The sequence below is a fragment of the Coturnix japonica genome, chromosome 1 (genome assembly GCF_001577835.2).
Source record: "Coturnix japonica isolate 7356 chromosome 1, Coturnix japonica 2.1, whole genome shotgun sequence".
Lineage (NCBI taxonomy): Eukaryota > Metazoa > Chordata > Aves > Galliformes > Phasianidae > Coturnix > Coturnix japonica.
Window position 1 is genome coordinate 54,120,629 of NC_029516.1, and position 23,066 is coordinate 54,143,694.

General features: G+C 38.3%; 1 long non-coding RNA gene across 1 annotated transcript in view; it reads left to right on the top strand.

Annotated features, from left to right (window-relative positions):
* Window positions 1-1,510: 1,510 nt before the first annotated feature.
* Window positions 1,511-23,066, top strand: part of LOC107315768 — a 36,732-nt gene continuing 15,176 nt past the window's right edge. Inside the window, exons 1-2 of the long non-coding RNA XR_001556047.2 lie at window positions 1,511-1,719; window positions 8,472-8,585. This is a non-coding gene — a long non-coding RNA (uncharacterized LOC107315768). The remainder of the gene's footprint in view (window positions 1,720-8,471; window positions 8,586-23,066) is intronic.

Consider the following 23,066-nt stretch of genomic DNA (forward strand, 5'->3'; position numbering starts at 1 on the left):
TAACTAGGATTACAGTGAAGTTCAATTAAGTTTTACATTGGAGAATATATCCCATCTGTGTTTTTGTTTGTTGTTTTTTGTTGTTTTTTTTTGTTTTTAATTTATCTTTCTACAACCAAACCACAAACAACATATTTGTGTAGCAGGAAAAGCTTTACATTGTAACATCCCTAATGTAGCCATCTAGACCACAGCTGAAATGTGAATTCAGACTTTTACTGTGCCAGAGGGAAAAAATTAGCAGTATTACAGAAACTATGGTAGAAATCTTATGCAAAGGAGCATATCTCATGTGCTGAGGAAGGTAAGGATGCTTTAGGTTTTGAAATGACTGTTTTCGATGTGTGATTACATTAGAAACATCTAAAATAATGCAGTGTTTCATCTCTCTTTACTGTTGCAAAGTGAAATATCAAAATGCATCAATATCCTGCCTGCAATTCTTTCATTCTTGAACTCAGATTAGCAACGTGTCTGAACATAAGAATATATATGTTTCATGAATAGCAAATGGTGATTAAAAATAAAAAAAAAAATAAATATAAAAACTCCACAAATGTTTCTGTTTCATGGAAATTAAAAATATGGAGCATAAAAAGTAATTTAACAAAATGAAATACATTATGTTGTTTCCTGAGAAAGAGGAAGTTTATTTTAATTATAGAGAAACAGCATTTTTGTTTGTTTGTTTTGTAATGGAGCTCTGAGCTCTGTTATAGAGCAAACACCAGAGTACACAGAATAATACTGCATTTTGCCCCTTACATTACTCCTGGAAGAAAAGGTTTGACCTGCAGGGCTGTAAAATAAGGAAATAACGAAAGCAAGAAGAGCTGCTGAATTGCTTTTCTTTTTACTTGATGGTTCAGCCCCAGATACTGTAACATAAAAAATAATATGGTGAAAGAAGCAGAAGAAATGCAGAAGAAGAAGAAATGAAGTAATCCGGAAAGACGATGGCAAGACATAGAGGTGCATAACCTCGAACTGAAAGCCAGAATTTTCAAGGATTTACTTAAAACTGAGGCATTAGCTCCAGAGCAAATCTCTGAGTCCACATATTTTATGTGGTAGTTTTTAAGCTCCCAGTTTTCCATGTACAAAATCATGGATTTGTTTATTTATTATAATTGTAATAGACTCTTAATTTATATGACAAGTACATAGATTACTCTAGGACAATCCCATCTTCTAAGAGTGTTTTGGCCTCAATCCTGTAAATACATTAAGTGGGGTCATTGCTTCCAGCGTGGACACATCCTCGCTGAAATAAGAAAGCCATTCCTATCAATAAGAGGTCGACTGTTTAAGAGTTGGCAGCCCTCAGGAAAGAGTGCTGGGCAAACAGCTGCAGGGGAAGCAGAGCAGGAAGCAAACATAGTGAATAGGAGCACTGCAGAAAATGGCAGTCAGTATGGTTTCAGGAGTTAGGGAGGCTATCTGCCGCTAACCAACAGCTTGATCACTTTCTAGCTAATACAACTTTATCTCTTATCTTGAAAAAGATGCTTGTTTTTTTTTTCAGCAGTTCCTGATCTGCCTTTCAAAAAGCTTAGTGTAAATCTGGACATTGGGACTATACATATGACCTTGATGCTCTAAAGTACTGGAACAATCCTCCCACCGATGGTAGATGTAGTGTGGATCAAAAAAAAAAACCTATGCCTCTGTGGAATGATCGCTGGAAGCCAAATGATGTGTCCTACATAGCCTAAAATGGTAAGTTGCACACGTGTAGGCAACTAATCATAGAATCAGAGTCATAGAATGGCTCAGGTTGGAAGGGACCCTGAGGATCATGGAGATAACAGGCAGGACCACCAAACTCCAGATCTGGTACTAGACCAGATTGCCCAGGGCCCCATTTAATCTGGTTTGAGCACCTCCTAGGGTGGAGGCAACGAGCATCCACAACCTCTATGGGAAGCCAGTTTCAGCACCTCACCACTCTCTGAATAACTTCTCCCTGACATCCAATCTAAACCTTCTCTCCTTGAGCTTAAAACCATTCCCCCTTGTTCTATCACTATGTACTCTTGCAAAAAGTTGATTCCCTTTCTATTTATAATCTCCTTTTAAATACTGGAAAGCTGCAATGAAGTCTCCTCACAGCCTTCTTTTCTCCAGCCTGAAAGAGCCCAGCTCCCTCAGCCTGTCATTGTAGGGGAGGTGTTCCAGCCCTCTGATAATCTTCATGGACCTCCTCTGGACTTTCATCAACAGCTACAAATCTCTCCTGTATTGAGGGCCCCAGCCTAAATCCCAATCCTAATTTCTTTGCATGGCAGGTAATGAAAGAATATCACAAGTTTCTTCCAGATGATAGGTTAGTATATGTTTTTATTTTTACTCATTTCTGCTAGTTTATGTAGCAAAATGTGGATCTGAAGAATTCAACGATCATCACCTGCTCAGTGTAGCATAACTGTAGACTTTGCAAAATGCTAGCAGATCTGGATTCTTTCAGGATACATTAAGATCTTTGCCCATTCTGATATGTTTTGAACAAAACTGATGAATATTCCAGAAGAAATCAAGAAGCTGACCTCTAACTTTGTTGTTGAGCTACTGCATGGTCTCACAGAACTGTAGGAGAGTGTAAGGTCTTCTTTTCAGGAAGAAATAGAAGAAAAAAAGATCCAGACAATCTACTTAATGCTACTGAGGGAACTAAAACGAGACAGAAATTCAGGTAAAGGCAAATTAATATCTAGTTACTACATAAATTAATAGACTGGTTTAAACTATGTATTTCCTTACCAAGTAACAACATTCATCTCCTAACTCAAATGAGAACTGAAGATAGAAGTGCTCTACAAGGATTGGATTTAAAACCAGTTGTCACCTAAGTGTGTTATAGGAATTATGTATCCTTTTATTTTTCCCTAGGATGATCTCTAAGGTCCCTTCCAACCCGCACGAAACTATGAAACTATGAAAATAAAGTAAAATGTGTAAAATGTTTTTAGACGAGAAATGCTTCTATAGGACAATCTGTTAGGTGGGTTTCTTTGCAGAAAGCAAACACTGACAAGATCTGACAGGATTTTAAATTGTTTTCATCTTTTGACATGATTCAGAATTATTTTACAGAATACTGTGAAATGACTGTTCAAAGCTCCTCAGCCCAGCCTGATTGTAAAACACAGGTCTGCACTGATGGAGACCTGCTAGTGAACTGCCAATAAAGTTGCTGCATAGGCAGAAATTGTGCTAAGGACTGACATAAAACCAGCAGTGGGTAAATCAAACACAAGTTATTTGAGATGTTATTATTTACAAGGATAAGACTTTCTGTCTCTCCATCAGAGATGTATTCCTACGAAGTCACAAATGAGGATTAACTGCTTCGGTGGGGTATTAGCTTGTGTTGCACCAGATGTTCCCATGTCACAGAACTGAGATTTTGGAAGTGCCTCCTGAAGTTGTCAGTATGTTTGAACTAGAGAAGAAATCATACAGTTAGGCCTACAAATACAATGGGATGCTTACTTCTGCTTATTTCTAATGTTTTGTTGTATGATCTTTACAATTCCACTTGTAAAAGGAGATAAGATTCAATCTGGCTCTACCAATGAGCATTAAGAAATAATTCGATTTTAACATCCGTTATTCTCCTGCCTAAAAAAATGAGTGACAAATTGACTGACAGGACTTTGAACTCCAGCACTCACTTCTGTGTCAGTATTAACTAAAGAGGAAACAAGTGGCACTGACAAACAGAGAAAATGGTGAATATGCTATTGTAGGTATGAACTGTGTAATACATCTATTGAGCCTCCCAATAAATGTGCACACAACTGAGCCACGGACCAATGCGTAGTTATTTAAAGGCAGTAAAAATGAAAGCCATACACAGCAGACACAGCCCACCATACCAAGCCATTATGAGTTTCAATCACCATCCTGAGCCAAATGAAAGCACCATGCAAGCCAGGGCTGCTGGTCAGTCACTAATTGCCACAGCAGCAGCAGCAGTTTACTTTAAAGCCATGTATGACTAATTGGGGAATAGCACATATTTCTCAAGACCTTGGATATAGCTGGCATTTTGGTTTATCTGACTCTTGGGAGGCTGCTTACAGCTGTCCTGTTACTTTTGTTCATTTAAGGGCCTGAGAGAGAAGAATATCAAATTTCCCAGGAATTTTCTTCTACCAGTAACTGGATACATAAAAAACTTTGCTTTATAGAATGTTACATTAACACTTGAGGATATCAAATCTAAGAAATCAAAACTTCTAACGCAAGCAATACTTCATCTTATATTTACTGGTTTGTCTCTTAATCTTCATTGCAGAGGAGACAAATTATTAAATCTTGGGAAACTTTCACTCAAACTCCACAAGGTGAAACAGAAAATTTTCCAGGTGATAGGAACTCATTCCAGGTGATGCTGATCATGACGTATTATCTTCTGGTCTGTTGTATCCCATCCTCAGCTCTTACATAGGATGAAGGTAAAGTATTTAGCAGTGAATGGTTTGCTAATAATCTGATAAACTGAGGTTTGTCCTAAGCAAAATCTCAACATCCCCCTTACAGGGCAAATCTCTATTACCTTTGAGACTGAATATGCCTGTACTCACATCTCTCTTCCATCTTCCAGATTTAACAGAACAAAAGAAGCACCAGGAAAAGAATGCAAAGGGGGATTAAGTGATCTGATGTGTGACTTACAGGTCAGGATGGAGAGTGCATAGGCCTGTTTAGTTACCCCAAGCTAGTCAGAGGAAGGTTGTTCTTTCCAAGGTTATCAATGGCGAACTGTTATTTTTTCCTGAACAGAAAAAAGAATTGTTCATTTTCAGTGTTTTCCATTGTTACCAGTACAAAAGCTCATCCCAGAGCTCTGGCAGCTTTTGTAATGTTATTGAAAGTTTTCCAGTAACTAGTATTTGGTTGCATAAGGTAGAACTGTCAGAGCTAAGGTCGGGACAATGAAGTTTTTAAACTACAAAGTTCTTTGCAACATTGGCTTTTTTGGCCTCCTTTACATTGTATAATTTCACTAATGGAGACTTTTAGGGTCTAGATAGTATGGTTTAAGACACTATGAGGCTGGAGTTTGCAAGACTCCGTGAAGGAGCATGCAAGCATATTTCATCTCAAAGTACTACCAGGTAGACTATAATTAAGGGTAAGTTATAGCCCAGGTGAACTTGCTGTGGATTGGATTAGTTTTGAGAGGCCAAGGAACATAGGGAGGGTCACTTCACAGAATCACAAAACTGCAGGGGTTGAAAGCGACTTTGAATTCATCTAGTCCAACCTCCTACTAAAACACACTCCCTAAAGCAGGTTCCACAAGAACCCAGTGGGTTTTGAGTATCTCTGGTGAAGCAGACTCCACCTCCTCTCCAGGCAGCCTGTCCCAGTGCTCTGTCACTCTCACAGTAAAAAAGATTTTCCACATGTCCAGATGGAACTTTCTGTGTTTTAGTATGTGCCCATTGCCCCATGTTCTGTTACTGAGCACTTGACCTCTACCTGTTAGATACTAGTGTTGATAAGATTCCCACTTAACTTTCTCCAGGCTGAACAATCTCAGGTTTCCGGGCCATAATCCCAAACAAGAACACTCATTAAGTAGCACAAGCAGCAGCTCCTGAAACGTCTGTGTTATCACACCCTACAAGACAGCAAAGAAACTGCAAACTACACACTGGCTTCATCGCTAGCCACACGGTGCTTTCTATCTGACTTGCTTTTGCTGGGTTCTCAATTTCTCTGGCCACAACATGATACTGTCTTTGCACTACTCTGGTGCTTCACTGTTACAAGGGAATTCAGAAGACTGGAAAATAAGCTAGCAGCAAATCCCTAGTAATACTGACAGATATGTATTGTACCTAGGTTTTTAGATGTGTATTAAGCTATTTTAGAGTGTTCAGATATATATAACAAAAAGCTAAGAAATAAGTTGTTACAACACTGTTGTAGTTCTTGTGAGGCCCACAAAATTCACAGCACAAGTCATGTTTAAATAGCTAGCACTTCTGAGTACAGAAATACAAGGTAAAACATTTAAGAACTTTAACTCAAACAACTGCATAGAAATAAAATCCAATGTAAATATATAATTTCCCAAGGAACTGCTTTTAGGAAAACACTGTTATACCTTCTGAAAACAGGAATATTAAAATTAAAATCAATTGTGTTTATCTCAATAACCTAAAAAACTGAATGACTCGGTTATTTCATGTGTCTTTCCTATCAATCTGACATTTAAACCTGAAGAGTAACATGAACATGGCACTGTGTAGTGATTGATTCTGATGTAATCCCTAGCTACCTGGAGACATAGAATTTAAATAACATTTAATTACACATCCACAATAGGAGATTCTGTGGTCACAAAAGTAAGCAAACCTGGTCATGATGGTTAAGATAAAAAAAACAAAATACTATGATTTTAACTATAGATTTGTGGCTCATCTTCATTTCCCAAACTTATTCTAAATATAGCAAAATGTGTCAAGTTACCAACATGCTGGAAAAAGAAGGCCTCGAAGTCCCAAAAAAACCTATCAACTAATTCAAGCAGCCTTAAAAATTCTCTTCTGTTATCATCCGATCCAGTCATCCATTCCCATCCATCCCATCCCATCCATGGATCCCATCCCGTGGATCCCATCCCATCCATGGATCCCATCTAATCGCATCCTATCCAGTCTTCCTATCTGATCCTATCCTAATTCTATCCCTACTTAGCTCCATGCTAGTCCAATCCCATCCAGTCCGAATCCCAATATCGCATCCCACTCCTTTATCCTTCCTGTCGCTGTCGATACCTACCCTAAAGCTACCCTAAGCTACTACGTGAACTAACCTACGCCACCACCTACCTACCTACCTACCACTACCCTCTCTACTTACCTACCGCTAGCCTATATATCTGGTCCTATCCTTTCCTATCTTACCCTATCCTGTCCTGCTTTAATCTAGCTTATCTTAGCCTAGCATAGCACAGTAATGGTTCGGTTTCTGAATATTGCAGGTTTAGTGAATACAGGGGGACAGCAGCATAAGTAAGATATGATCTACAAAAACAAAGTAGTGTGTAGAAATGACACATGACATGAGCTCCTTAATTATGTTTTTAATATGGCGTGTAAAGCAGTGGAATTACAGCAGACGCAAACAGCTTTTAGCAGGTGTTTACTTTTGACAAGTGTTTTCACGAAGACAAATTGCATCAAGCAGCATGTTCAGCTCACATACTTGTCTGTTCCCTGGGGGTCTAAGGGCTGTCCTTGATATTCAGATGGAGTCAGGGGAAAATTTCCACCTCTTAATGTTATCTACCTGACTTTAAAGGGAGTAAAGTAAATGAGACAGACAGAATGTGAGACACAGCAGAGATTACCCAACAACTCGTTCCTGTGTGGCTTTGACTTGGGCCAGTGAAGGTCAGTTGCATACCGCTAAAGAATCTCTTGTGTGCAGCATGGGTTTTCTGGTTAATACTGCTGGAGATCATTTGCTGGCTAACTAGCAACAACACTGCAAACTGAGGAACTTACTGAGCAAAATCAAAGATTGCCAGAATAGACTTGGAGCTTTCAGCAGTAATGTGAGATTGCCAAGGACATAGCTCTGGATGACATACCTAAGGTTATTTTAGCAAATGAGTGTTTGTAATGCAATGTGGATGAACACACAAAGACTCCAGAGGCTCAAGAAAAACACTGTGCCTCGTGTAGCATTGTGCATAAGAAAGAAACCATTGCAATTTTGCTCTGTATAAGACACAATGCAAGCTATCATATATTGCTTACAAAATAGCTTAAACATTACAATCAACGAGAAATAGTTTTCCTATTATTATTCTAAAATAATTTGCATCGTAATGGAGCAGCAAGGCCTCAATCAGGAAAATGACCCCACTGTACCGAGTGCTGAGCAGACCACGGATAATAGCTCTTTCTTGAGTTCAATTTATTGTGCAGTGAAATGTTATAATTAGGACATGGAACCTATCAAATAAACCTGTGTTTAGAGAAAAGTGTCTAAATATATTTTCGTCAAATGTCCAGGAAGCAATAGACTGCTCTTAAAACTCGCCTCACAAAGGTAGGCAGCAGCTATGTGAATCCATTGTCTGTGTAATGAAGCTGTCCAACACATTCTTTGGGATAATGAACTATCACTCCCCAGTACAAATCATAACACATTCTTCTGTGTAATAGCGCAGGCACAACTAAACTAAAAAATGGCTCAGGCACTGAAATATCGGCCCTTCCTAGCCTCTTCTCTTGTTCTGGATATCAGATTAGAGACTGCTTGATTTTCCGGAGCTGTTGATAGATTACAGGCAAAGAGCTTTCATGTTGTTTCTTTTTTTTTTCTCTATGTGCTGCTAGTTTTGTTTTATTTTGTATTCTGTTTTGCTTTCTCTTGGTTTTAATGATCCTTTTTTGCCTTTCATTGCTCATATTTCAACACATCCATGGCTGCTTGGGCAGAAGGAGGGAGACTACATCCTGTCTTCTGGAAAGATACAGAGACTTCTCCGCAAGGAGGGGCCACATGCTGGAATTTGGGGAGGATGGGTACATGCAGAACATTCTCCTTGGTTTGAGGTACTTTTATTTTTCTGATAGCCAGTCTATTTTAATCTTTTCAATAGTAATGATGTGTGAAAGGAATGATTTTACTGTTTATTGAAGCAGTGAAAATGTAATTGCAAGAAGAGAGTAAAGGAAATAAATTTTTCACATAATTCTTACTGTTGTTTCTGTGCTCATAATACGCAGAGTGCTATGGCTGAGAAAGGACATATATATATATATATATATATATATATGGGAAAAAACAAAAACACAAGAACAAATCAAACAAACAAACCCCCCCCAAAAAAGAAAAAAAAAATCACAAGCACAGCAGTGTCCTGTTCTGAGAGAGTGAGAATAGTTGAGACACGAAACAATTGCTAGACTCATTTCTTCATCCTGATGTAAGAAAAGTTAGCTAGAGACCAATGTATAGGGCCATTCTGTAGTCTGACCCCAAACCAAAAGGACTTATGTTTTTGTGTTTTTGTGACAGCTTTGGTTATCTGTCACAAACAAAGAATGCAGCAGCAAGCTTGTATCCAGCAAACACTGACTTCCTTCTCAGGAGAAGCTGTAAGCCATTTTGTAGCTATACCATCAGAAGCGGGCTTTTTAGCATAAATATGGAGAGACACTTGAACAATTGAATATTTTCACTACCTTCATACACAAGCATATTTGGGGATATATGGGGCATATAATCTGATTAGTACTATGTCTGTAATCTGTTAATTAATGTACCTTCTACTGAAGGCTGGATTAAATTTTGCTCTGCCCTAAATGTCTGTCAGTTATTCACTCAAGATTCTTTATATCTTCTGAACAAAAACTTGTATTTTTAGTGAGCAAATGGCCATGATTTATTTAAATGTCTTTTGATGTGTTGCAAGAATTTTCTTCTGTTAATAGCAATCTCTGGTTATAGTTCAGCAGTCCTGGTCAAATTCTATATAATGGCATGTGTAAAAATGCATGAATTCTAGTCAGTCTTTGAAAAGTACCTTAGAATACAGAACTCCATGATAGCCAGAAAGTAATTTCATTCTTTATCCATGTGCATAGTTTTTCCCATTTCCCTCAGGCACAGGGAGGGATCTACAGCATAGAAATCACTTTATTTCTACTCCAGCATTTTCACTGTGAGTTTTTGTCAACTAGTGTCAGTGGGGTCGGTCATCTGTGTTTGACCATTAAAGAGGGAATTCATATAATTATCTAGATCCTACAATCTGTTAGAATTGTAGGTGACCTCATCAGGTTGCAGGAGATGAATCCAGTAGGTTCACCCTTTTCCTGATGTGAAGGAAAGAAAGGTCAATATAAGTAATATATGGTTAAGTTTAGCAAGTTGAAGACACCTAGAAAACAAAAGAGCTTCATCACCTCTTCTTTTTTATTTCAAAAGTCTACACTGAATTAAAATAATCATCTGTGGCTGATTAGAATCCATGTCTTCCAGGAGATATTTCAAAGAGACAGTAGCCTCTGCCTGGCTCAGACTGAGATCAGTGTTCATCTTAAAAATCCACTTCTCCTTTGCCAGTTCAGTAAAGACAAAAGAGCACTGATGAAATTCAAAGCTTTTTGATTAAGATAAGAACACGAGGAAATATTTTCTGGAATTTAGTATGAAGATGTTTTTTGACTACCACTTCCTCACTATAGTAGATGAAAAGAAAAGCACATGAAAATGGTGCAAAGAAATTTTTTACTCAGAGTAAGCAGAAGCTGAGGTTTTGTTTCATTTTTGTTTCATTTTGCCATTAGCAGTGACAGAAGCCCTGGTTATTTCAGTCAGGTGCACATTTTTTTGAGGAGTGTGAAATGTCAAGGAGATCCCTTTAAAAAGATAGGAAGTGTTATAAAGAGAAAAAATCAGTTCAGCAAGTCATTCAGTCTCTAGAAGTCAAGCTTACAGTGTATTTCTCATCATCAGTGGTGTAACAGTAAATCTAACAACATTTCTAGGGCATATATGGCATATTGGAAGGGTGAGAATGCAAGTCAGCCTATTTGAGATCTTCTATATAGTGCTCAAGGGATTAAATAAATTGCAAAGTAAAAAAGACTGTTTCTGTTATGTTACTGTGCCTTGCTTTTGTTAGACACTGGCTGATTGCAGAGTCAGTTCACTGTCTCCAAAGAACAAAGGAATTGGAAGAAAGAAGCAATATTCTGATTCTGGAAAGTGATCTAATCTTATGTCTGTACATTTCAGAAATGTAAACAAAAACGAAAAAAGAAAAAGAGACATTTGAAAAGAACAAGACAACCTCTTCGTATAAGCTACTACTGTCGCTTGCTATTTCTATGCTTTCACTTAAGGCAATTGCCAGGTAGTCAGACTAATCCTCAGAGAACAACTCTAATGCCTTTCCTATGGACCTCTTAACCTGTCTTAGGAATAGCGTCACAGTATCACACAAGCTTTTAGGTATATGTGCATGTGTATACAATGTAGAGCATGAGTAAGAAGTAGATATTCCAGTATCCAAGCTAGACTCTTTTAAATAATTCTATAGCTCTGATCACACCATAGGAGTTTATCCAGTGTATTTTTATTTTTATTATTTTTATTATTTTTATTTTTATTTTTTATTTTTTAAAGACCACACATAAAAGGAAGAGTATTTACACATACTGCACTCGAAAAATTTCTGCTTTTGGAAGCTCGGGAGGTCAAAGGTATGCATGGATTACAAAAGCAAGGAGATAAATTGGAAGAACAGTCCATCAGTCTTTGCTTGTTCATTTTCTCTGCTCTACTCCCTGGTGGGAATGTAAGACTTCACTCTGAGAAGACAAAACACCTCCTCTTAGAGGACAGAAAATAAGCAACTAACTCTTGTCCTAAAGGGCTCTCTGCGCTCCACTGTCTGTGAAAGGATGAACAAACCTTCACTAAGCTGCAACTACATTACTGTAGAATTTCAATTTTGAATTAGATATAGTATATCTAAATGTAAACCTGAGCCCTTGAACTCTCTTTGAGAGTAATGAAAAAAATCAGCAGTAAGGCAGTGCATGTCCTTCACTCCAATTTTGTAATTCTTTGGAGTCCATTGCTCCCAAATGACCTATTTATCTGTATGGAGTTAGGAATGTATACAAGATGTGGCAGGGTGGTGGCCTGATGAGATTGCTGATCTTCAGCGCAGAACATTTTCTTTTCCTTTGAGCTAACAAGCATATTTGTATCTGCCTGTCTCCATGACTCATACAATGACTGTAAGTTATTCACCTCCAGGAGCAAAGGCTACCAGCTCATCTGTTTTACTGCACTCTCTGGAAAGCTTTCTAATGTGAACAGCTCTGTTGACAAAGGTTCTGTTTCAGCATTTTACATTGGTTTAGGAGGGATATTTCAAAATTAAATATCAATATTTTTTTTAAGTGCCTTGTAAAATCATTTTGCTGTTGACTCCTCTGCTGGCCTTCTTCCCTTTAGAGATGCTATCTGTCTCAGCAGTGCTATCAATTACAATTCCTCTGTTTCTTGTGAATGGCTATGCAGCTCTCCAATACGAGAGATCTATGTGCATAGAGAGCAAAATGGAGGAGAAAGCAAGATCAGATAAAGGTGCTTCAAAAGCTCAATCATAATTCATTTTTTTCCCTTCTGCTCTCCTCTCCTCTCTCCTGCCTCCTCTCCTACTCACGCTCCTGCATCTCTCCTCTCCGCTCACCTCCTCTCTCCTCTCCTCCTCTCCCTCTCCTCTCCCTCTCCTCTTCCTCTCCTCTCCCTATCCTCCATCTCCATTCTCTCCCTCTCCTCCCTCTCTCTCCTCTCCTCCACCTCTATTCCTCCCCTCCCCCTCCTCTCCCCTCCTCTCCCCTCCTCTCCCCTCCTCTCCCCTCCTCGTGGTCTCTCTCCTTTTCTAATTTCTATTTATGGAAAAATGAAGAAATACAGAGGTAAATCTTGTTTCTTAAGTTCTTCTTTCTATTCTAGAAAATAGGTTCAATGGGCCACAGAATCTGTACTTGCATTTTTAGCAAATGATGTTTTCTCCTTGAATGAGTGTCTAGGAGACCCTTTAAACAAGTCAAACTCCACATACTCTGATTTGTGCTACTTTTATGAAGTCTTTTCTGTATGTGAAGATTTGTACTTAAAACTGACAAAATGGACAAGATTTTTTTATTTGTGAACCAGTCAGAAAATAGGTCACTCTTACTACCTCATAGACTTCCAAAACTGAGGTGGCATGTTCTAACTAAACTGTAACAATCCTTAGTGGGAAGGAAAGAGAGGCTCTCCTGGACCATACCTCATTCTGCGACAGCAGCTGAGGTAAATCACTTCCCAGGTGCATCTCTGTCTGTACACTGCTGAGGGCCTGTGCCTGACTAGGTGAGCTGTTCAAAATAGAGTAAAGTGAGATTAATCTTGCAGTGATGGACTCAAGGAGATCCTAAGTGATGACAAAACAATACCAATATAATTTTTTTACCTGTAATTATTTTTCCAGGCAGATCTTTAGCTTCCGACTCCCTTACTGCAGTGGTAGAAATCTTACTCTTAAAGCATTTTATCTGCTACTTACATTAGCATTTTGATACGTATGCACATTTCTAATGCAGTGTGGGATACAATAATGTATACCGCTATGGGATCAATTGCTCCAGAACACCTCTATGTAAATGTAAGGAATTACAATAATGTTTGTTAGCTCAGATTACTTATGTTGTAAATCACTTGGGAATACTGCATCTTATGTTACAGCCCGTAACCAAAATCTGTATTAAATGTTCATTCTACTCTGCTTCTTTCAGTAAAATATTAATTTTTAAAGAATTACATGAAGAAATTCTTTTTAAGTACACGCAGTTGTAGGGTTTTTGATACAAAAAAATTTATAGAGCAAGAAAGCCTAATACTTCATTGCTGCTACACTTGTACTTAGTTTGTATTCCAGTTGGAATTTTAAGGTGAATGCTAAGCAATTTGTCGGAATGACACAAACAATACAAATGAACCTTAAATGAAGTTTTCTTTATCAGTTGCTTACAGCATCTGTTCATTCTTCATCTCAGAAATTATGTAGGCAAAGCATTTCACACAGTTAAGAAGCATTTAGAATACATATGCAACATGTATAGGGAATAGAATAATCATTCTAAATTAAAATAGAAGAAAAATGTAATACTCTGAAAATCTGACTTATTATTTTAACTCTATAAGGGTTTGGTTTTTTTTCTTTTGAACAGTTTTATACTCTACAGACTATGGAATTATTAAACAAATGGGACCTTATAGCAACTATCACAAAGTGAATTACAAGGTCTGGCACCCCCAGCCCAAGAAAGATGCAGAGCTCTTGGAATGGGTCCAGAGGTGGTCCACTAAGATGATCAGAGGGCTGGAGCACCTCTCCTAGGAAAGGTTGAGGGAACTGGGATTGTTTAGCTTGGAGAAGAGAAGGCTCTGGGGTGACCTCATTGTGACTTTCCAGTACTTGAAAGGAGCATACAAACAGGAGTGGGAATGACTATTTATGAGGGTGGATAGTGATAAGATAAGGGGGGATGGTTTTAAACTAAGACAGGGAGTGGTGACCTGCTGGAGCAAGTTTCCCAGAGAGGTTGTTGCCCTGTCCTTGGAGGCATTCAAGACCAGGCTAGATGTGACTCTGGCAGCCTGGTCTAGGGGCTAGCAGCCCTGTACATAGCAGGGGGTCAAACTAAATGACCTCTGAGGTCCTTTTCAGCCAGGTTATTCTATGATTCTATGATGATTCTATGATTCTAGACTTATGCATTAAATCTCTGAGCAATTCTGTGGTATAAGACAGGTAAATATGTAGTGAAGCAGGATACAGTGCCTGTAGATACATTCTCCCAAGCTTTTGGTTCTTTTCAAGAGAACAAACTTACCATTAAATTGCTACAGCGGATGTTCCATCAAACATATGCCTTCCCAGCTTCCAATTATCAAGAAACTGTGAATAGCTCCCCCTCCACACCAAAGCCCAGGCTCAGTCAATTTACTGGTAAATTTTACCAGAGGAGGGTGGCAGCCCCTCTGAATTACTGGCTTTCAGTTACTTTTTTGTAAATGCAGTTCTTTTATTTCTAAGACTTCCTTTTCAAAATATTACAACTAAGTTGAAAAGTTATGTGCTTCTAGAGAAGAGAACAAAAGCTTTAGGAAGGAACTGCTATTTCAAGCAGAAACCTAGTACCTATGTTATCTTAGATGTACAGCACCGTCAAAGTAGAATATAGGCAAGAAACATACTCTTTACAAAGCTTTGGCTAAATAGCTGTCCTTTCTCCCTTTGAAGGCTGTTTCTATAACCCCAGGAGCAGATATGCTTATTAACTGGGTTAAATGCTATCTGTATTTCTGAGTGGCTTGTAGGAAGAGCATTGGAAAATTGTGTTCTTGTCACTTCATAATCACTTTGTAGAGAGCAACCACCTGGAATGTGGACTCCTCAGCCCCTGGACTTCCTGGAGGGGGATTAGTTGACTCATTTGCATGAGATTATCTATGTAAATAGAAGAAGTGGGGAGAAAATCATGGAAGTGTCTGATCTAACCGTGAACACAGTGAAGACATATTTAGTGCAGGCTCTGAAATTACTTACTACATATGATCCATTTGAATGAATGAATGCCTTTAAGTTATAGTCTTGCTTTGTATCTGCTTTTATACCATACAGCTTCTATAACTCACAAGTAACAAGCCTATAATATTTGAATTTATAACCACACAGCCCTATAAAATTTGTCTTTCTAAGAGATGGGAGACAGTAACTAATCACTAACAGGCAATCCCAGAAGACACAATGATCCCACCCACCCTCTGACTACAATGCTTCCTAGATGCAATAGGTGAAGAAATGATTTCCTTTAGGCTGTAATTTAAAAAGAGAAAGTACCAAAGCACCTCTAAGATCAGTGCTTTTTTTTTTTTTTTTTTCTCTTCAAATCTTCCTTTGTATATAAGTAACTTTTAATTTGAAAGTTGTAAATTCCCACACCAGGGACAATTGAAGAAGAAATTTGAAGAGGATATAAGAAATCAAGCAAAAATGTTATCTTCTTCTACTGGTGCAGCCAGTAAAGTAATTAACAAGCAATTAACAAACTATTAGCAGGTAGGGAAGGCAGGAAAAAGAGAGAAACTGGAGGCTTGCAGTCATTGACAGAAAATAAGTTGGTTGGTTCTACCCCTTTACAATAAATTCTCAAGTAAGCATATTTCATGCTCCCCAGCCAGCAGTGCTGACTGCAGGGAAACAATGATTTAGGGACTTCTCATTTTCCCTCACCCAAATCTTAATCTTCAGAATAATGTATTTTCTGCAAAAGCCATGAGAGGGGAACTGAGAAAACAGCTATTTGGACACCCAGGCTGCTGGAAACTACCTGCATGAAAATCTGCATTCATGGACACTTCCTCACTTTTTATTCAGTGTGTGAAAAAAGGCTGGAAGCATAGCACGGTATTTTCATTAGTCTCCCAGCAAAAAAGGAAAAGGGAAGCCACGTCATCTTAATGCTGAAACTATTGATTAGATCTTGCATTATGAACATTTGCTTGAAAGAGTAAAGTTTTAGGATGTAACTTTAACTACAGTCAACCTAATGATATTTATTATTGGTGTTAAAGAAAAATACAGCTCTTTAGAGAGTTCTAATGGGAGTTTAGGTCCTGAACTAGGACCAAGCTAAAATGTCAAAGTGGCATTCCAGATGCATTACACCTGGAAGGCAAGGAAATGACCACTGTGAACATAAAATTAATGAGAAAGGATGCATTTAACGGTATCAGAAAACAATGACAGAGAAAGTACAGAAGCAGTACCTTGTACAATCCTGTACAATCTTTCCATAGAAGTTCAGGAGTGGTTTTGGAAAGATTAATAGTGAAGGTACTTACTTGATGTGAAATCTGTGTGGATACCTGCCACACAAAACAAAAGAGAAATTAGGACTTCCTTTAGAACTGCAGAACTAGACACAAGTTCAGAGAAATGAGAAAGAGGAAAAAGTATCTGAGTGTATTGAAAATACCAGAGTTGTAATTTGGATTTTGGCATGCCTGCTTATAACTGAAAGGGACCTGGAACTGAAGAAAACTCTTAGTCACAGCGCATTGTGTCTTAGTATGTTCAGATTGCTTGATAAGTATATCTTCACCTTGGCATTCATACTAATTTTGTTTTATTTACTACTCTTTCTACTTATCTTGCTATACAGGAAGAACACCAAAGCAAAACAGAAAACCTAATCCAGTACAAATTCAGTCTTTTGTCTGTGCACTCAGGCATGTAAGTGTTACAATGAGATGTGGACTACCTGAGCTCAGCATCTGCTTAGGGGGGAGATAATCTGTCCTTGTCAGCAATTCATAAGAGATGAAAGATGACTTGAAAAGATGGGGATTTTTTTCTGCCCTTCAAATATAAGGGTACAAAACTTTTATTTTATTTTATTTTATTTTATTTTATTTTATTTTATTTTATTTTATTTTATTTTATTTTATTTTATTTTATTTTATTTTATCTTATTTTATTTTATTTTATTTTATTTTACTTTTTCTTCTATTATGCAATGAATATATGGAAAAAGAACATAAAAATGCAAACTGATAAATAATTCAAAATGAAAACATTTCCATTCAAAGAAATAAAATGTATGGACTTTTAAGACCAAAAGAGAAAACTGCAATAATACAATATGATCCCTACTATCTCTCTTTCCTGTAAAGATTTCTGTTGAGACTGAAGAAAGTACATACTTCTAGAAGCAGCCTTGATTTGAACATTTCTACTTTACAGGGAATCCACCCCAATCTAAAGATAATTTGTGACGATGATCAGGCATTCTCACAGTTAACATCAGTATTTTATCATCATCCTGAACCTGCCTGGATCCCAGGTATCGATTATTATTACACCTCAAACCATAAAACTGAAGTTGCCTACTATTATCAAATTCTGATTTCCACAGAGGAATCTTAATATATGGCTTGGCATCAGGTTTAAAGGTATCTGCAAAGCCATTACAGTGATGTTGGCTGCTATTCATTATGTTGCTGACTAGAAGAGATAAATAAGTGAGTAGGCAGTTTCTGCAGGTCAGTATGAACCAAACTCTAACAATGTTCCAAGAAAAAAGCAAAATGCTGGTAATTAACTAACAAATCAAACTGTCATTCCAGTTTAGCTTTATCTGAACAAAATAGCTGATGCTCTCAAGTTGTCTATACCTCTGGGTACCCACAGGTATGTCAGGTGCCTATGAGTCAGGCTTAGGAACAGCTCCTACAAAATTCCTTTTCTGAAGCTGGCTGGCTAGGACACAGAACCTCCCTTCATCAACATGCTGGATAGCAGGATTAAGGACTGAGTACTGCAAGAACCCAACTCAAGAGTTAGTAATGAAATAGCTCCTGACCTGCTTAAGAACCTCATGTTCTGAAACAACAAATCCAATTGCAAGATCTTGCACCTGGATCATAAGTTGGGCGATGTAAGGATAGAGCATAGCCCTGCCAAAAAGGGAGTGGGTGTACTGGTGGATGGTAAGCTGGACATGAGCCACTGCTGGCCACCCCTCTTTTGAGGCAGCCAGGGATACTGTTGGCCTTCTAGGCTGCAAGTGTACACCGCTGGCTCATGTCCAGCTTTTTGTTCATCAGAACTCCTAAGTCCTTCTACACAGGGCTGCTCTCAATAAGTTCTTCTCCCAGTCTGTATTCATATCTGTGATTGTGGCAGCCAGGCAAAGTCCCTGGAGATTGAAAAAGAAGAAACATCCCTCTCATTTACAGGAAAGGGAGGAAGGAGGACCCTGGGAACTACAGACCTGTGTCAGGGGTGTTGGAACTTAATGATCCCTTCCAACCCAAACCATTCTATGATTCTATGATTACCTTGATGCAAGTGCAGTGCCTTGCAGTTAGTCTTGTTGAACCTCATTAGGTTCTCATGGGCCCACTTTTCAAGCCTGTCCAGGTCTCTCTGAATGGCATCCCTTCCTTCTATTGTGTCAGCTGCACCACTCAGCTTGGTGTCATCAGCAAACTTGCTGAGGGTGCACTCAATTCCACTATCATCTATGTCATTGATAAAGATGTTGAAGAGTGCTGGTCCCATTTTGGACCCATGGAAACACCACTTGTGACTTGCCTCCACATGAACATAGAGCCATTGACAACAACCCACTGGCTATGACAATCCAACCTATTCTTTACCCACCAAATAGTCCAGCCTTCAAATCCATCTCTCTCCAATTTAGAGACAGGAATGTGGTGCCAGACCATTTCAAAGGACTTGCACAAGGTAGATGACATCAGTTGCTCTTCCTTTGTCCACCAGTGCCATCATTCCATCATAAAAGACCACTAGATTGGTCAGGTGTGATCTGCCTTTGGTGAAACCATGCTGGCTGTCCTGGATCACATCCTCATCCCACATGTGCCTTAACATCACTTCTAGGAGGATCTGCTTCATGATCTTCCCAGGCACAGATATGAAGCTTAACAGCCTGTAGCTCCCCAGATCTTCCTTTTTCCCTTTCTTGAAAATGGGAGTAATGTTTCCCTTTTTCCAGTCACTGGAGTCTTCACCTGACAGCCATGATATTTCAAATACCACATCAGCCATTTCCTTCAGAACCACGGGATGCATGTCATCAGGCCCCAGAGACTTGTGTACACATTCAGCCTTGTGAGGGGGCCTCAGACTCAATCCAGTTTTACTCTTGGAGGGCTTTTGCTCTTCTTACTTCTGCTTAGAAGTTCGGGAGTTCAGGGACATGAAAAGCATGGGACCTTCTGGAGCATGTCCAAAGGGCGACAGAAATGATCCAAGGGATGGAATACCTATACTATGAAAACACACTGAGAGAGCTGGGGTTGTTCAGCCCCTGTAGTCTTATACATACTTTTGATCAGGAAAATGAAGTACTGGTTTCTAAAGACTAGTTTTGCTGTAGAATAAATGTAAGTTTGACTTACAAATTGAGAGTTAATGGCATAGAATAAAACATACTGGATTTAAAACAGGGCTCAATTAGATGTACTCTTACCCCAGGAAATCACTTTCAGCTTAAATAATTGCAACACCAGTTCTGATTGCATTTATAATTGTATTCATTGCCCAGTATTAATGGTTCTTTAACTTCTAGGGTAAGATGCATATTAATGAAGTTTTTCATTTATTCTCCAGTTATAAGAATTAGGTAAATAGGGAAACATACAACGTTTCTCAAAATAATAATAGATATATTTCTAATTGAGAAGCAATATTTCAAAACATTGAAAGTACACTTAAAGACTCTTAGCTTAAAGAGGAGAATGAAACCTGAATTTACTGTTATCTGTTATAAAATAAATAAATAGTGGGCCTGACTCATGCAATGCAGAATAAATCAGAACTCATATGAGTTTGAATAGTGGAGTCTATTTAAGAACCTTCAAGGTTAGAGTCTCGTCCTACCTAGCTATTTCACATGCTTGCCTGCTGTCCCACAAGCACTGTCTTCCTCAGGTCTTGATTTCCCTTCCTAGATGGGAAGTTCTTTCTGATCTGGGAAGGTCAGGCAGCAAGTCAAGTTCATGCTTTGCAGCTGCTTGCCATTGTCTGTCTCTGGTGTTATCAGCCAAGGTCCTGGGCATCCCCCAGCATTTGTCTCTACAGGTCTCCCTCATTCCCAAAGTCTTTCTCCAGCCGGGATGTTTGAACATTCACCCTGCACATGCATGTACTCAAATGTGCACTGCCTGTTCAGAGGAGTTTTTTGCCTGTCACAGTGACTATTTGTTTAATGTTTTTTGACTGGAAATACTGATAATCTCAGAGATTTTTAGAAGTATCTAATGGCCCTGACTGCCTCTGAATTTTACACAGTAGAGACGCTCTTCATCAGAAAGGACTGACTCAAAGAATCAATACTGGATAGCTTGAAACAAAAAAAGTGAACAATGAAAATTACCTGGAACAGATGATATTTATTCAAGAGCATAAAGCTTATTATCTGAGGAGTTTCCATGATGTGTGATGTATATAGCACAGCATCAACAAAGTGCTGGATGAATGGAAGATGGCAGTATGGCCCCAATGGTTAACAACGGCTCTCTGTTCCTACATAAAAACCACAGAAAAATTACCAACTCCCACAAAGATGTAGTGATATCAAAAAAGAAAGGAATTAATACTGAATATGATATTTGTATTAACATGACTTTTGCTTAGTAAATTTATCCATCATATGGACAAAATCAGTGCCCAAGTGGTCCATCTGTCACCTGAGAATGTGGCAACAATGCTCCATACAAAAAGCCTTTCAGATCTCTCAAGTTGGAGGGAAAGGTTTCAAGGACTGATGCGTACTTAAAGAGTAGGAAAGAGTGCATTGAACTATGTGATCTGTTTTCACAATGGAAGGCAGTTACTCTAAGGGTCCTCCTAGTCTGAATACTAAGATCTAATGCTGCTTACAGTGCTGACTGCAGTGAATTGCCACAGAAGAACTGCAGGATGTTGATTGACCAAGTAATAAAAAAGCCAATGAAACTCAAGGAAAATATGTGGAAAGTAATGCACTTATGTAAAGAAAAGGAAACAACAACAACAACAACAACAACAACAAAAGCTTGCATAGATGATAAGTTTTGGGTTAACTATTTCCATTTCCAGTTCCTCCTCCTATCCAGATTTCTCTACTTTTCCCTCCCACCTTCATTGACTCCAAGTGTCTGAATCCTCAGCCTGGCTCTCATACCTGACTAATCATAGAGCAAGCCAGCTCAACTCATCAAATACAAAAGCCCTTTTTAATTTATTTTTTTTTTCAATTTCTGTTTTTAAGTGCATTTTCTGCCATTTCAGTGTGTTTGCATGCTGCATGACTGGATGAGCACCAGAAACACACAGGCAAGAGTCTGTGAATCCAGAAGCTTGGGGGTCTGAATCTCAGAGGAAGAGCAGGACATTTATCTCTTGTCAGTAGTTAGCCCAAGATGTGTTATTGTGAATCCATGAGCTAGTGCTTATTGCTAAACATCTAAGCTATCAGTTGTGGGCAGCAAATCACTTAGATTAATTCTTATTCTGATACTGCACTGCCATTTTTACACTCAGTGAACCAGATTTGGAAAGCAATATGGGTAGTTACCTTCAAGCAGACAGGTAATTCTGTGAAAACTGTACCAGAACTTCAGCAGTCTTCACCCATTAGCTAATGATTAAGGTAATAGATCTTCAGCTCTTCTCTCTATTTAACAAATCACAAACGAAATTAACTATGGAAGTCTAAAATAATCTACATACATAGATATTGTTGAATCTCACAGTTCTTTCCTTACTTTGAAGAGGAGGAGGAGTACATCAGTCTTTACTGCATTCCTTCCCAAGCACAGAAATGAGTATTTTACTGTGCCCCCATAAGAACAGTTACAGCTGAAATCGTTCTTGCATTTTTGGAAATGAAATGATTTCACCATTATTGCAGAGTCCCATTTGTTAGATAACTTGTAAAAGTCTGATATGCTTTAGGGATTAATTATATGCTCTGAGTCATACTTCATAAAACTACTGCAAACTGGCATCCATAGAGGACTTGGATGAATACATTTAAACTTTAGAATTCTTACAGCCTGCAAATGATTCTACCAGGAGACTCCTGATTTAAGTTATGTCTCTGCCATAACTTGATATGACTTGATGTCAAATCTGAGTGTAGAAGTAGGGTGTACAGCTCATCAAGGAGCTCCTCAGTTAGAAATTAAGACAAGATGAACACATGTTGTTCATAGCACTTGCTTAGTTAAAAAAATCCAGTCAGAAAAAAAATGCATAAATTAAATATGAAACCTGTTTCAGTTATCAGCTTAGGTAATTTTGTGCTTAGAAGAGTAATTTTTGTATAATTGCTTTTCTAGAAAAAAAGCTCTGGGATAGTTTATATATTCTGATCATATATATATATATATATACTATACTGATCAAAGCATGAGGAAGTCATACATATACGTTTGTTGAAATAGATTGCATAGCATTGGCCAAAACCACTTTAAGCTTTGCCATAACTGCCTTTCAACATTGTAAGTGTACTTATGTTAAGTGCAAATATAGCCAGGTCAATAAACATCAGCTGATTTTCTTGATTTCTTGATTTTTCAGGGAAGCTGGGGTGCCAGCCTGTCTTAGATGGTAAGCTGCTGGTGTCTAAATGAACATTATAAGTCATTAGGGTAACCCTTAGAGAAAAATAACAGCCATATCCAGCTAACAGATTTGTTAAGAGTTCTTTATTTTCGTGATCTAAGCGGGGCTATGAAAGTACCTTAGTATAAATACTTACATTTAATGGGTTACATCATAATGGCAAAATTATCATTAATGAATATAGGAGCAATCAAAAACTCTGATGTAAACCTCTAGTTCATTGTGAGAAAAATCACAATAATTACAACAGTCGCAATGGATCACTCTTCTTGCTTTCAAACATCCTCACCCAATAGAAACAAAGCTTGTGAAGCCACAGTAA